General features: G+C 39.4%; 1 protein-coding gene across 6 annotated transcripts in view; it reads right to left on the bottom strand.

Annotated features, from left to right (window-relative positions):
- Nucleotides 1–17,092, bottom strand: part of LOC111873238 (A disintegrin and metalloproteinase with thrombospondin motifs 16) — a 512,595-nt gene that overhangs the window by 250,767 nt on the left and 244,736 nt on the right. For 3 of the 6 annotated variants that reach the window (XM_023867783.2, XM_023867780.2, XM_023867784.2), the window contains exon 1: nucleotides 13,866–14,876. The exons of the other annotated variants lie outside the window; for them this stretch is intronic. The gene's annotated coding sequence lies outside the window, so the exon portion shown is untranslated. Of the gene's footprint in view, nucleotides 1–13,865; nucleotides 14,877–17,092 lie in introns of those variants that run through there. 6 annotated transcript variants of the gene reach the window in all.

Here is a 17,092-nt window from a genome sequence, read left to right as displayed (position 1 = left end):
CAGGCGGCACAATTTCGGACCCCGTCAGGAGAGGTAATAAGAAAGAGGGCATGAACCCATTTGGTTTATAAATTCTAACTCAAATAAATAAAATAGAAAAAAATAATGTATCCAGACAGCCGCTGTAGTTGTGAGAACTTTGGATATTGCATCAATTTGTGTATTGTCAGCATTGTACGTATATATATTTTAATACTCAGAACGCCCACTGTAATAGTGGTTTCCAAACTGCATCGATGTCCCTCTGATGATGGTCTCTAATGACCGAAACATGTAAGGGTATGGAGAATTGAAAACCAGTCACACTGGAAGGAACTGTTTTATCTTCATATACTGAATATTTACATTTGAAAATTGTTTGTTTTAAAATGTATTTAAATGTCATTTTTATGGCCACAGTGTGCCATGCGTGGCACACGTGCTACATGTTATATATCGGTGAAACTTTTAAACAGTTACAAGTAGGAATCTGAATACAATACCAGAACAGATTTTCTTGCACTAATTCGAGTGTAACGAAACCAGATGTTAAGAACAAATCCAATTCGGAGGACAGGCGAAACACATTAGCAGAATTCCTGTGTGGTAGTCGCATGTTTTTGTACCAAGAGTACCAGTGGAATATAACACAATCTTCTGTTTATTTAGGCCAGTGAACTACATTGGAAAGTATTGCTTTCTTTTCAGCAGTTGGCCAATGCCAAGATTGTCCACATTATAATGCTGGTTCACAGATACAGCTTCAAGCATCTACACATTTTTATATTCACTGCATCAACTAATGTAATTAAAATTTAAGATTATGTCTTTACGGTTCCTTTTAAAAATAATTTTACGACGTGAGTGTTTATAGACAAAGTCATGGAGACATGGACTCGAGAATGCTAAGTTTCTCCGAAATGTCGGTTGACTTTCAGCTTCAAATTAACTCCTCGGCTTAGCTCATGTTGCATTTGAAATTCTGGGATATAACAATAGTAGTCCACCGAAGTTTCGGAGAAACGTACTGCCTTCATTTTCATAGTCGAAAAGTAGATCTAAGAAAAGCATGAAACCAGCAAGAAGCAGGATGTAAGCAAAACTGCCTCAGTGTCTCACACTTAAATTTACAAGAAATTGTTTGGCCATTAAGAAAACGTATGTTTTGCATAAGCAAGCAACATGGTCTTCAGCAAAGACTGTAATGTCCGATGCAAATTTTCTGTAGGACGTCTTTATAAACAATCATAGAAATATGCGAGTCTGATATTAACCTAAATTTATTCTAAGTCGTTATATGACTGAAAAATCGCATGAAAAGTTAATGTAAGAATTTTAATATGATTATTAATAAGAGAAACTATTTCTCATAGCCCGCATTGTCTGCGATGTTACTGTTGTGTGAAACAGAAAGGAATTGTACAATAGGTTAGACTAGACAACTCAGTTGCAGTTTGGAGCAGGTCTGTTTCAGTTTATAACCACATTTTGCTGTGCTCCTCCCCCTGCTCTCTCGTACTTCCGTTTGGGTAAACAGATTTTTGGAAGCGTTATACTGAGACGCTCCTTAACGTGCTCGAAAGATCTGTGACAATTGAGTCATTAATCCAACACTAGCGCATAACACAGTGACTAGGAAAACCATTTCTTTATTGCATTCCTTTATCCCTTTCTTCCATTTATCTCCTTCACTTCTTTTTCCCAGCATTGTTTTCCAATTCATCTTCTTTCTCCCTCCTACCATATGTCCACCCCTCTTCTTCCCTCTCCCTCATACTATAACAATTCCCTTTTCCCCTCACTTTATTTCCTATTTTCCTTTCCTACCCTAGCATGGCCAGTACTTCTAACAGCACAAAGGCCAGTATCAAACGTACATCGAAAAATGTCAAATATGATATTTTTTTATAATTTATTGAACTTTATAATGGAAAGTCATTTCGGTATAATTCTAAGAACAAATATCATCAGTTTATCGTATATAAAGATATACACTTATATCTGAATAATGTATAAGTTGAGAAATATTAACTAATTACGATTGTTGTAGACAAAATTCGATTTTTTAATAAAGTTGGTATTTATACATAGTTTCTTCGCTAATGTCTATTTATAAAAATATTATCTCCGAAACCTAAATCCCACTTATTGTAGTCACGGANATAAAAATATAATTATAATATAGTAATAAAAATTCCATGTTGAGTTTTTTTATTTGATCCACTGATTTAACTTAAAATAGTGTAACGTATATTTCACCAAAATGTTATATCTTAAAAATTTGAGCTCCTAGGCAAAAACTAATGCCATATTTGAATTCAGGGCATCAAATTCATATGAAATCAGCTCCAAATACCCCGGCACCAAAACAGCTGTTGGCCTGTGTTGTAGACAAAATTCGATTTTTTAATAAAGTTGGTATTTATACATAGTTTCTTCGCTAATGTCTATTTATAAAAATATTATCTCCGAAACCTAAATCCCACTTATTGTAGTCACGGATAAAAGGCTTGTCCTTTTACCACTTTACATATTTTATCGTTGAATTTGTCTGTGTTTGTTTGATTGGGGAGTTTGTTTGCAGAGTGTAGTTAACATCAACAAGAGAGGTTAGACAAAGCGAAGAACTTGCCTCCATCCGGAGTGCCCTGCCACACATTGCTGTACCTGTACCACCATGCAGAGTGCTACAGAAGAAGAGCACTGAAGAGTCTCATATTTTACATGGGCTTTATGACCCAAAACGCTGCTTCAGAATTTTTTAACTTTTTCATTGTTTTCATGTCCAATTCGTTATAAATGCCTGCAACGTCAGATCAGCATAGCAGTCCGGGTTCTCTTCCAGCTTATGGCACCGAGTAAATTTGTACCATAAACTTCCCACTTCTTTCTTGAACATGGATGCACTACATTTCTCCCAATAACTTGTAACCTCCAATAAGACTATTTGGTGTTGTAACCCAGAAGACCACAATAGGACCAATCCTTCAGGAAGGAAAATTCGCAGTGTTCTACTGTATATGCATGAATATAAGTTGAACAGCCTTCATGCTATAAAGCACGGCTCTAAAAAGTGTACTTGCCCCACTTCCACATGAATTTCAGGAAATTCTTCAATACATTGTCTTCGTCGAACAGTTTATAAGTCAAGGTTCTATACAGAAGTTAATTAAGAACAATAAATTTTGTGCATAAACGTATTTTGTAGTGAAGTGTTCGACATATCCTTGAAAACTAGTGACATAGATCCATGTTTAGAGGTTTCCATGTGTGAGAAATTAGTAACTTCGACGAATATGAGTACTCCCTACAAAAGTATATGATTTCAGTATTAATGGTCTTTACGTTAATGGCGCTTTTAATCAGAATCGCCGGAAACGTCTTAATCAGGATTTTAGTTCAAAAGCTCTTCTGAAAAATGAAGTAAAAAAAAAATTTAACGTGATCTCTGTAATAGTCCGTGAAGGCCCATAGGGTTGTGAGACGCCGAGGCTCTCACATTTTCTAAGCAATCGACTCACAGATGGCGGTGGGGTTGTCAGACTTACGCGCCGGCCGCCCATTACCCTCTAGGAAGATTTCTGGTACTTATGTCACAGGCTGAGTCGACCCCAAGGCCAAAGTGTGGCTGGAATGAGTAGGTAAGTTGAAAAAATCTACCTCATCGAGACTCGAAACCGCGACCTTCCGGTTTGTAGCATAGTGCCTTAACCAACTACGTTATCGCGTGCAGAAACACAATTTCAATGTTTTGATTCGCAAATTTATTATTCTGTTGCCATTAGTCTTGGTGGATGCCCCTTGAGCCACGAATAGTTTAGTGGAAAATCTTTAATATGAGGTCTTAGATTTATTTAAGACACTCTCGTTTAAGACTCTACACAGCGCTCGTGGCGCACCGGTTTCAAGTCTCTCTCTCCAGGTTTCATCATAGACATGACACGTGTGGCTGTACTACGTCTCATACTCCTTATCGCTGGCTTCTCAACGCAGAGGCCCCAGTTCCGTTCCACGACAATCCATGTGAGATTTGTGGTATTCGAAATGACATTAGTATAACTTTCTCTCAAACTGTTTCGGCCTTTCTCTGTCAATAGTTATTCCATGAAAGTTTCGTACTCACAAATCCCCGTCCCCTAAGGGAGTTCTTCCGGAAATTTTTATAGCCTGAGGTTTCCTTTACGTGAGTAAAAGTAATTACGTCCTAATCTATAGAACGTAATAAAACGAGGTATAGCATCCCATACAATATAATTACTGATAAACGCCGTAAGTACCTATGAAGTTTTTTATATTTTATATTTTCTTATTTAATGTGACCCTACATGGATAAAACTAATTGAACATTTGTGTTATCGGCCAGTTAACGATGTCCCCGCTAACGTTTTCATGGCCCCTGGGGGGCCCCATCTCCCATTTTGGTGTGTGACGAGCCCTAGCAACCAGTTCGCTGTCTCGCCCTCTGTCCTCAACTGAGCGCACTTGCCTGCACTCACAATGAAGATATTAACCTTATCCAGTTCCTCTGACATGTGATCATGTTTTGTGTCTGTGGCACAAACTCTCGAATTTTTAGAAGGGCAAAGCCACTCGCGATGAAGGAGGTTAAACTATAAATGAGCTACTAATTGTGCTAATGGTAAGTCTCATTTCACTAAACATAAATAGTTGTGCTCTGCTTGTGAAGCTCATAGTCACTCGGCGGGTTACGAAATGCCTCACATTGTACGGGACCCGACGTACATTACAATGTTCACAATGGCCAATGAGAAGCTGCCAAACTATTAAAATTGTGAATTTTCCTTTCATTATGCAGCATGAGAGAACCTATCTGAAAGAGATATCATATTTTGATACACATATAAGTTATTTTCCAAGCAAGCGGCCTCCCACCTCATGACTCAAGGTACGCGGGTTCAAACCCGGCGGAGCTTGTGGAATTTTTAAGGGCGGAATAATTCAGGGAACAAGTCCTCTGGGAGGGTCCCCTTGTCGTAGATTTACGGCACGTAAAGAACCTCATGTCTCAGGGAGACCTCTGAGCTAAATTAGGCAACAATTTCCCGCCCAAGTAGTTTCCAATGCCTCTGGTAGATGGGGGAAATATCAGGTACCGACGGCCGACTTCGTTGGCTGAACGGGGCTGATAGCACGCACCAGTACCGGTAGGGTATGGCGACAGTAGAAATTAAAGGGGGATGCACAATGGACCAATAACTGGTCTAAGTGCATGGGGAAACCCACCCCCACTAATAATAATAATAATAATAATAATAATAATAATATTTTCCAAGCAGCTACTTTAACAAGGATGCAGTATTTTTAACAATTTACTGTTGCTTTTGAACTTTCACAAGACATTCTTGTGACACGCCGTAACTTCCGACTCATGGATTAAAGATGACAGTCATAGTTTTGATTTTATTCTCCTTCCCCATATTTGTAACATCTCTAAAGGGATATTAGGAAGAATGTCCCAGCATTTACGAAAACGTCATTTCTCACCGACTCATTCACCTCTTTATTCACCGAGAAGCTGCCTGCACTGTGCAAGCTCTTTTCGTCTACTACTTAAGAAACATTTCTGGACAAAAAATAATGAATCCAGTAAATCACTGACCTGTTTTAATATTCTCGGGAAATGCACAGTTCAAATAATAGTTATCTTATCAGCTGCATTGATTTGGTTTCTAATTGTTTCGGTCAGACTTTTGTTCAGAAATCCGCGACCATTGAATCTCCAATTCCCTAATTTTGCAGCCTACATACTTCCGGTTTTGTAGATCAGTCTGTAACATCTGAAGTTATCACAAACCCAATGACGAAGTCTGAAACGCCAAAATTATGTATGTTACTATTGGCTGGGTACCTAATTCCGAAAGAGGGAAGAAGGAAACTGCTTGAATGGTTGACAGTGTGAAGGATCTAGAATAATATGTGGTAATAGTCTTATGAGCAGTCATAGGAAGCTGATGTGATATGATGTGATGTGGTGTGGTGTGGTGTGATGTGATGTGGTGTGGTGTGATGTGGCGTGGCGTTCTGTGGTGTGGTGTGGTGTGACGTAATGTGATGTGGTGTCGTGTCGTGTGGTGTGATGTGGCGTGGCGTGGTGTGATGTGGTGTGATGTGATGTGGTGTGGTGTGATGTGATGTGGCGTGGCGTTCTGTGGTGTGGTGTGATGTGACGTAATGTGATGTGGTGTCGTGTTGTGTGGTGTGATGTGGCGTGGTGTGGTGTGGTGTGATGTGATGTGGTGTGGTGTGATTTGACGTGTTGTGACGTGGCGTTCTCTGGTGTGGTGTGGTGTAGTGTGATGTCATGTAGAGTGGCGTGGTGTGACGTGGTGTGGTGTGGTGTGGTGTGTTGTGGTGTGGTGTGGTGTGGTGTGGTGTGTTGTGGTGTGATGTGGTGTGGTGTGGTGTGATGTGGCGTGGCGTTCTGTGGTGTGGTGTGACGTAATGTGATATGGTGTCGTGTTGTGTGCTGTGCTGTGATGCGATGTGATGTGGTGTGGTGTGGTGTGGTGTGATGCGATGAAATGTGATGTGGATTAGATTAAATTTATTCGGGATTCGATTCAGTGGTGGGCTCTTTGTTAGCAACTGCGAAATTTGGGATTCCACCCACACTCACAAAGAAAGGCCCACTCTTGCTAGAGAGTGCAGAACAAATAGATACGGGTATCCAGCGACCGGCTGATTGTGATGTATGTGCAGAAAGTAGTCAGATGTTTGTTTCACTGTTCAATCCTATTGGTCAGTTGGAAGAAACCAACATATATACGAGAGACAAATTGTTTTATTGGCACGAACCCAACCACTTCCGCTCTCCATCGTTAATCATTGTCACCCAAATCAGAGACTGAAGAGAATTTGTCCTATGTAAAACTTGAGTGGATGGTGATCTCAGATTTGGCCTACATGTTATATACCAGCCCCCTCCAAAAATTCATTCTTTGTGATTTCTTTTTTCTGGGACCTTTAGTGTTGATTTATTGCAGACATGCATATCTTTGACAGACGTAATGAAAAGTAACGGTAGTTGGCATCAGTTTTATTGTTCAACTGTATAGAAAATGTATGCACAGAGCACATTTCAGTTGTGGAGCATTCGATCTCTTTTGTTTAATGTTCTCGAGAATTATACGACACGGAAGACACGTATTTCATATATCTCTACAGGTTTTGCCAGAACCACTTTTCATTACGGCAAATAAATAATGGTTTAAGCTCGAAATTACCATAAAATTTTGTGTGTCTCCACGTTGATATGGATCGACAAATATTTAGTAAACCTCACTAAAACCAAATTTCGCGAAAATCCGCTCATCGGCTTTCGAGTTACGTGTACATACGGAAGGACGGACTGGCGGACAGATACAACAGATCTAGTATGTGCTCAATTCGTTCTGAACTAGTCACAAAAAGTAAACATGAAACGGACTTTAAATTATAATTAAGTAATGCTCGTAGCAACACGCTTAATTATTTTCTAATTAGATGTATATTAATGTGCGTGCATACCCATGACTTCAGGTTGGAAAGAGTTCCTTTTTGTTATTGTAGATTATAAGAGAATTCAGTAATCTTCAGATGCATCTCCAACAAGACCACTGTTGTCTGATGAATACACGACTTCGGGTATTTACACACAAAGTAAAAATTTGGGGAGGGAATTCCTCCTCTTCAATCAATTCGACAATGTAGACTCGAAAGTTTACGGAGTCGTTACATCGAATTTAATATATATACATATATTGTTCTTCTCTAAAACTTCTATGCAAAACAATTTTTTCCGGATAAATATTCAGCTAATCTCACTCGAGATGGATGCGAAAACGCATATAGGTTTTCAGGTAAAATGTCCGCTATTTCTCGTATTTTCACAAAGATTCGAATATATATATATACAATTCCTAACAGCATTTCAAAATATGAAATTTTATGAAGACCCATTTAGCTGTCCTCGAGTTGCTCCATGCGTAACATGAACGGACGGACGGTTATAAAGAACATTTCTGAGGGATGTGAACGAGCCTAAAACCTTTATATTTAGAGAACAGGACAGGATGCTGAGGTAAATAGTTTGACCTTGGATGTATAACACAGCAGAAGGCTAGAGAAATTGCGCAAAGTGAGGCCGCATACTTTGTTCACTTCGCCATATATTATTAAGATAATCAAGTCAAGTAGAGCGAGATGGACGGAGGGGAAACAAAGCCGTAAAATGGCTATTACGAAATCCTAAATGGAAAGGACATCTTTGGAGATTGGACGTAGGCGTAGATTTGAAAGAAATATTAAAATAGACCTTAAGGAATTATGGTGTGATTGTGACATTGTAGACTGGATTCATCTGGCTCAGAACTTGGTCCAGGGGCACGCGGTAGCGTAGTTGGTTGAGATACTGTGCTACAAGTCGGAAGGTCGCGGTTCGAGTCCCGATGAAGTGGATTTTCTTTTTCAATTTACCTAATTATCCCAGTCCCACTATGGCTGGAGTCAACTCAGTCTGTAACAGAAGTGAGTGAATCTCCCTGGCAGGTAAACGAAGGCCGATACGTATGGATGACATTATCGCCATCTATGAACCGTTTGTCTAGAGAAGATTGGGAAGCCTCGACATCTCAAAACTTTATGAGCCTTCACGCCCTGTTACATGAATAGATTACCTTTACCAGGACTTCATCCAGTAGCAGGCTCTAATGAACAAGAAAATGCACCTTTGTGTGCGATGAAAGGCGGGGAATATACTGACAAGCTGACTGACTATCAGTTTCTGAAGGATTCCCTAGAGTTTACCGGAGACCAGAGAAAGGGAGTTCAATCGAAATCTCTTGAGTTTTTAAGGCATGAAACATGCGCATAGTCTGAGAGCGACTTTTCTATTATGGACTTACTACATGAACTAACTACATAGAACGGGAAGTTAGCGTGACAGACTAAAACACGTAAATTAATCGGTTATAGGAATTATCCCATTCGGCGCAGACAACCCATATTACCGCAGTATCAGTTCCATTTACAAGGTGATGTTTATTATTTTCAGTGTGTATATATGTCCTTGTGCTCGAATTAGTAATAATCTATTTATAAGAAGAGGACCGAGTTACGTACTTGCTCCACCGTGTGCTACTCTCACTACCCAGCGTTCAAGTCTCCGAGTTCCCTTCGCTACACCAAGCCCTTCCGTCTTCACGTATTTGCTCTCTTACTGTACACCAAGCATCTGTACTGTCTACCGTACAGATGAAACGCAGTCAATGAGGAACTTAAGAAGAGGAATGCAAATCAAAAGGAAAGGTTTATATGCTGCAGATTAGACCAACATGTAAGTGTCAGCACTTCATTTTAAAGACACTGCTTATGTTCTTACGCGGATATAGGTTACATTGCAGAATAGATAAATGTGAGCACACTTTCTGTCTCTCGTGACTTTCATTTTTACTGACAGACGTATTACCAACACTACAAGTGGATTTCAATAGAGCATTAATAAAGAAGCAGTGCAGGGTCACTACAGCATGTACACACGTCACGAGACGGCATTTGAACGTTCTTATAAACGACGCATTACAGGACAATGAATTCAATGTCGGTTTATTGCTTCATGCCTAAATTCACTCTCATAAAATGTTAAAACAACGGACGGTCGGAACTTTATTAGCAAACCTTTGATCCAAATTTTTACTAGCTTTAGCCGGTACATTCCACTATCTTATCGAATAAGTGTTTTACTTTAACTATGGCAACTCGCTTTAACAAAAGAACTCATTAATATTATAAATAAAATTATCTGTGGTCGATTCCCCAAACAAGACGTTATGATATTTCTGGTTTTCACGACGGCGAATATTATGACCGCCGTCTTAGAGGATGTGACGTCGTATAGTTTGGTATATGACTAGCTGGGTTACAGGGGAATTGTTGCCGATTTGTTGAGCATTATCTTCTATTCTGAAGGAGTATTTTAATTATTAACTGATGGTAACACTCTCAGCATCTCTGGCTGCATAGCGCCGCATGGCGGAAAAGTGAATTGAAAATGACATGGAAGCGCTGATCGCGTGCTTAATTACTGTACCGGCATTTTCCTGACGGGAATAAGGAAAAGAAAGGAAACCTCAGTCAGTAGAGTCAGTAGACCAGTTAAGATTCAGAACGGGAAATCCCCAATGAAAGTGAGAAGCTTTACTACTTGGTACATCTTACTTGGTCCTGAATTTGAATCCGCAGGTTCCTCCGAAACGTTGGTAATCGTGTACCAGACTATATATCGTCACGTGCCAAAAGAATACAGTATTAAATAACGCGTTATAGGATATATTGAGCCCACATTTATAACAATAGCAAATATATCATAATTATCGAATTAAATCAATTTTATATTGCGAACACGTCTACAAATAGACAGATTTACTTAGTAGTTTCAGTATCTATTCCACGTTTCCAGAACTTAAGTCCATACAATAAAATTGAATGTACTATAGTTCGACATATAATACACTCTTTTAATTTGAAATTAGAACTTCCCAGTAGTATGATAAAGACGTTTAAAAATACCAAATTCTTCTCTTTAACCATATCTGAAAGAGGTCAAAAATCGTAAACTTAATTAATTATAAATCCCCCTACTAACAACAACTGCGTAAATTCCGTCTTGACTTTGTCAGATAACATCATTTTATTTTCTGATGAACGTAACAGATCCACACAGTATCATCACCACCGCTAAAGGCAACGTGTAGCTTATTCCTGTTTTGGATCAAGCAGCCGTAGTTCAATCAGGTTCGTGCCTGGAGAATAGAGAGTCGGAGTACAGAAATTGCCACTCACATCCGTATATTGGCGAGTTCGATGTGCTAACTTCTGCTCTCCCTTGCGTCTTACTGACTTAGTTCGTGCCTCTACGTTACACCGTGCAGTCGGTTTCACTGAATCCATTTCTGCGCTGTTAGAAGGAACTACAACATGACCGGTCTCTGTTTCTCTCTATATAGGTCAGCACAGAAAGCAACTCAATATATTACTTAAATAGGAAATGAAGCAATCGAGCTATGCGATACAAAATCAGTAACCAGCTCAACAGATGCTCTATCAAGATTCTGGGAGCCCCGCAAACAATTTCACAACACAATTAAATCTACTTACATGAATTGTCTTGAATCATGTATCGTGATGCGAAGGGCTTTCGATCGACTCCAATATATTGAGAGTTATGTAATTTGTTTTGTGTGAAGTAAGATGATCTCTTTCTGCAATCTGAATGTTCGCTTGAACAAACGTTGTTACTACAATTGCATGCAACTGAATGCTTGTGACAGTCGATAGTATCTTTGTTGATATATTTGGTTAAGGAAACAAAACTAGACTTTAGTATTTCTTGTAGCTCGTGTTGCATAATATGTGCTACATACACTGTCTGCATCTGTCAGACGAGTGTAATTCATAAGTTAATATCTCCCTATTAAACGTCTATGTATTTATTTAGTTATTTAATGACGATTATGAGATGCATGTGTATTTACAAATAAAAATGCAGAGGTTTTCCGTAAAACAAAAAGAAAACAAACGTTTGTGTGACGGAAAATTTCTCAATTTTTGTCAACACGTTAAACAGGATGCAGTATAACAAGATTGCATCGAAAAGTGACAAAATAACTGTGAATAATGGACAGGTTGTTAAGACGATTACATGTCAGCACCCACAAATATCACGTAAGGTATTCTCAAAAACACAGTTACACAGCTCCCTCTGTTTTCCCAAGTGCGCCAAATCAATTTCAGCCCCTTTTCGAAATTAGAGGCCAGGTTTCGCAGGGAGGATATACATCAAAAATGAATAGCAAAATTGTCCAGAACTTGTGCTTCTTTTAAACCCATACACAGACAACAGAAGTTCAACTTGGTTCTTTGCCTATAGGCCTAAACTACGATTGAAGGGAAAAGATATTTCCTTTGCTTTTTCGCAACTCTAGTATACTTCATCCGAGCATATTATACGCGGAAACGTTGTCATTTTTATTCCATGCAGGAAGTCCTCTAACATATAGTCACTTTGGATGTTACGTGTTCCACACTTGTACCATACAGACAATTATTAATTCAAAGGTACAGGCTAAATATTCGATTGATAGAAGCAAAATTGTAAGTATAAATACAACACATCGTGACGCTACAATAAAACATTTCTAACATAGAATTTCTATTTTTGAGAAACTGACAATTGCTCAAATGTTGAAGAATTTCCCTTAGAGTTATTGGTAACGGAATATCCATTACAGTGTTCAAACGACTCAGCCGCTGGTTTCTATCCTGAGCCAGTTCAATCCACTCTGGACCGTCACACCTTATTTCATTATAGAATCCCAAGTGTTCTCTTATCATGAGTTTTCTGGAAAATATTTTCAAGACATTTCTCAGTTCCCCCCTTCCCTTCCAGCTCTTGCCTCGTGTTCCGTTCATCTCGTCTTCATCTTTTTTTTTGACGCCGGAAATACGTGTATTAAATGATTGGTGAAAATAATAAACTTCTCAGTATGTAATTTATCCCAACTTCCTAAAACGCGTACTCCCCCTCAGCGTATTCTACACCAAACTTTTCCTTTCAAATTCGAGGCTTGTCTCTACCATGCACCTTAAGTGGACGCTCTTCTACATTGACTTGCCACGTGATTTTGTTCTACCATTCTAACCTACATAGAGAGATTTAATATAATGATTCTGAGAACTTGGCGACTCAAATACAACAGTGGGGAATTCTGGTGAACTTATCTTGCAGCTTCAGTTTCGCAATATTTTTAATGTTCATTAATGTTCAGGAAGCCTTTCGCCCTATCCCAAATGTCCGTCACTGTTTCCGTTACCTTTACAGCAGCAGCGGCAGTGTGTGACATAAAGGGAAAACACTCTTTCCGGTGTCACGTAACAGCCTTCTACAAAACGAACGTGACCTTTCTCTTCAGTAACGCACTCGAAATTTAGCTCACAATTTCAGTTCTCTGTCAAGTCCTCGTACATATCGAAGACAAAACCTGGGGGGGGGGAGATCGTGTCCAAAATGTTTCACGGTACAGATATGTATGTAGGCTTCTGCCATGAGGAGAGTTTAGCATATCATAAAATTAGGAATTTCGTGGTCTATACTCGTCTAATTGTTATTAGAATAGGGAAGCCTATTTGGCTGCGATAAACTGGGCAAGTAGCTAGAATGCAGAGACAAAGAATTCCAACGGAATAAATAAATCCCTTGGAAAACGACACTTAAGCTTGAGAATAAAATGGAAGGGTAATGTTACAAATGTAGTTTATCTCTGTAATTTATTTTCATTACAGATTGCGTCCCAGTTTTCTTTATGGTAAGTTTATTCTGTCTTCCGATCGTAATGAAGTGGCTTGTGAATATGAGAATTGGCTAGAACTGGCTCAGAATTGCATCCAGTGCCGTATTTGGCGTTGAAAATCCAAGTTCTACTGCCTTCAACTTGCATAATTACATATAATACAAATGAAACCCAGGAATCTGACCAACAAATGACGAAGAAGATTCAGGATAGTTGATCTGGGCTTGGAAATCGAACAAAGTACTCCTGAATGCGAGGCAGACACATTGCTGCTTTGTGTTCAGCAAGCACTGAACACACCGTTCACCTTATGATTAATATATATATTGTTCTGTGTTGCTCAATCTCTTGATTTACGTGCTGGAATTGGATGTGAAGTAATTTAATTAATTATCTTTGGTTATCTTGCTCTTTCAATGACAGTTCGATGTGACGAACCAGTAGCTAAGGCTTTAGAAAAGCTTAACAATACAGAATTGTTCCTTCAGCCCCTTCTCCTGTAACTTTCACTTTCATTATACATGACAGGACCTCCCTTACCTTCTGCCAATGAATTACACGCTGTGGTGATCACTGGTTCTTACAAATGGTGTCTGTCAGAACGTGGTACTGCATAATGGTTGGAAGCTCTTTATTCTCTACAGACGCATGTTCTTTGCTTGTTCTTGAAGAATATACACTCAACGGTTCGGAACACGTTTATCCTATGTGAACGCTTTTCTGTCTTTTTATCTACGTATAAAATATTTTACCGGACTCACGAATCCAACGAAGTTTATTCTTTTCCTTCTTTGTTAAATAAGAACTTGTCGTAATACGCCCAAAAGAAATACTAACACTATTATTCCATTACATGTAATGTAGTCCAACTTTTCGTGCACAAGCCTTGCTTCAGCATGCTTTTAATTTTCCTTCCTCACTATTACAAGATGTGTGTATTGTTCGGCACCTACCAGTTAGTTGGATATGCCCTAATTAATTGGGACAATTAGACTTTCATTCCATTAAGTCTTCTACTTCGACTCCGTGAAGCCTGTTCCTTAATACTGTCCAAACGTGGCTTCAATGAGCATATATTCGCGTCCAATATCATACGTTAAATATATGTCATATTTTAATTTAAGTACGTTTACGTATTGAACATCACACGCCGATGTTTAAGAAAGAATTTGGATTTCAAAGATAAACACCCCCAAGAAACGTAAACAACGAGCCGGTATTAGTTAAGTACTAAAAGTTTTACGATAACTCTCATCACAATTGTAAATTAAATATTCATACACATAGTTTGAAATCTAACACCAAAGAAGAACTTTAGATTGTCCACATCATGAAGTTTCTTATTTCCTCTGCTTTTGTTGGCATGATCATTACACCCGTATCTTCTTCACGCGCTCCGCGGAATTCGCAATGATGGAACAGGAGAAACACTTTCTCTGTTATACAACAATTTTTCCCTTTCTTTTTCTCCTCTGCACACGCGTTTCACTGTCCGATGTACTTCACTGGGCCACAGTTGCTGACACACTGACTGGCAACTCGGCCATAACTGCAGACTAGTACAGTCCTGCAGTGGATATAAGACCCCCGTCCGTCTGTCTCCTTGTCTCTCTGTCTCTAACGGCAGACAAGTTGAGGTCTAGGCTACAGCAAGTAACTAGTAATATGAAAAGTCCTTGAAAGCATAAACGATATATAGCTTTAATTACGGTGATGAGAAACCCAGCAGTAATGCCGACAGGTAGTGACTTAAGTAATGTTGTGGTTGTACTGCGAAGCGTTTACCTTAACATAAGGAAGCGTGTGCATAGAGTTAACTGGTGCACATCCACACACTTGTGGCACGTGGTGACCCGGCTGCTCAAACACTGAGACCGCGGGCTCGAGTTCGAGTCGAGATGTGAAAATGCGCTAACTTTTCTGAATCTGTTTCTACCTTGGAGAGTTCTATCTCGTACGATATGACGCCGTGTAGTCTACTATATTTGTCACCTGCTTTAACGCTGGTTCTTTGTTCGGCTTATTCCTCGACACTGAAGATGGAAGTGTCTTGTTCCTCTGAAAAACGTCGGCTGACTTTCAAACACCGCACAGCGCTATATCCCAGAAGACAGAATTCTTCATAACCACCGCTGTGAGAGCATCAACTCCTGTATGTTTGTAAAAAGTAAAAAGGTAAATTTGTCACTGTTCTTAACCAATTAAGCACTGCGCCATAAAGGCGTATGGTGGAGTGGGTGTGTAAATCCATATTTTCTTGACCTCGGCACTAGTTGGTGGGTGGTCAACTTTACTCCTCTTCCGCTTCACCCCCGAGGAAAGAGCCCGCGGTACCCATTGGATAGGAGGCCGGGTGAGGCCCAGAGCCGGTCTGGACGACGTAGTAAAGAGAAAATTCTCGACCTTCCTGGGGCTCGAACTCCGACCCCTCTATCGTCCATCCCGTAGCCAGTCGCTATACCGATTACACTATCCCGCCTCATTTCTACATGTTTGAACCCTGCTCAATTCAAACTTACTATACAGACTTAAGAGGTTATGTGCCGTCCCATGACTGCTGAATTGCGCAGGGCAGGGAATGACGTGGGAAGGTAAAGTTGCCACACTGTTAATAAGCATCACGCCATGAAGACGTATGAGAGAGTAGATGCGTTGTTATGCATACTTGACCTTAGCTCTACATGGAGTCTTACCTATTAAGTTGCTCTCCAGGCAACTACTGGAAAAACAGAACTGTAGAGTGTCCGAGATTCGATTCCCGGGCCTAGATTCCAAACAAAGATCTCTCGAATTCCAAACAGATAGGCAAACCTATACACTTCTAAACGAAGTTTGTGAAATGTGAAAACTGATGCCGTTTGGGATGTGAGGACGTGTAGTCTGACAGAACGCTACCAACTGTTGCAGGATACCCTGAAGATAGAGACAGCTAATTTATGCGAAACATTAACGGCTCTTTACCTGACTACTTAGGAGCATATCCCAGGTAATAATTATCTTCATTGCTACTCAGTGATGGCCTCTGACGAAGGAGGCCTTACTATCATCTCACTCGCCATCCAAGGATCAGTCCTTACAGAATTCGATCAAGTTTTAACGTGTAAGGGAAAACGTCTGAAAGACCTCACATTCAAACGTAACAATGTATGTTCCCCTTTGTGACATGATACTGGACTCCTTAGAATCAAGGAAACCTCAAATTATACGGGAGATTTTAATTGTCCGTAATATATGTTAATTAAAACCGGAATCATGTTCCCTAAATCATATTGAAATCATTAATTCTGTCTAATTATCGATGCGATTGTATTACGTAATATGATACTATCACTTATTTTTATTTACCTCAATTACAGACAAATTATATTTAATTTTGTCAGAACTTATTTTAAAAGAACTGATTTGGTGAAAATCTTCTTGTCTCTTTCCTAGACTCTGAAATGTCAATTTCATTGGGAAAGTAAAGGCTCTTTCTAACATGATTAATTTCAAGTTACTGAGCCCGCTATGGAGTAAACAACATTTATTTCAAGAGTAGAACTACTCGTACATTTAACGTTTGTGTTTATGCAATAAAACGTATTCGTTAACCACATTCACAATAAATTGCCTCCAAATTAGTCGTATGGACACTTCCGTCTCTTTCAATTTAGGATAAATTTTACAATAATTATATCCATAAATGACTTGTGACTACCCTTCCGCCTGTAGCACCACAAGAATTGTGACCGTAAGCTCAGAACTGATAAATGTTGGACGGACTGCGT

The sequence above is a fragment of the Cryptotermes secundus genome, unplaced genomic scaffold (genome assembly GCF_002891405.2).
Source record: "Cryptotermes secundus unplaced genomic scaffold, Csec_1.0 scaffold21, whole genome shotgun sequence".
In the NCBI taxonomy this organism is placed as follows: domain Eukaryota; kingdom Metazoa; phylum Arthropoda; class Insecta; order Blattodea; family Kalotermitidae; genus Cryptotermes; species Cryptotermes secundus.
This window is presented reverse-complemented; position numbering and strand designations above follow the sequence as displayed.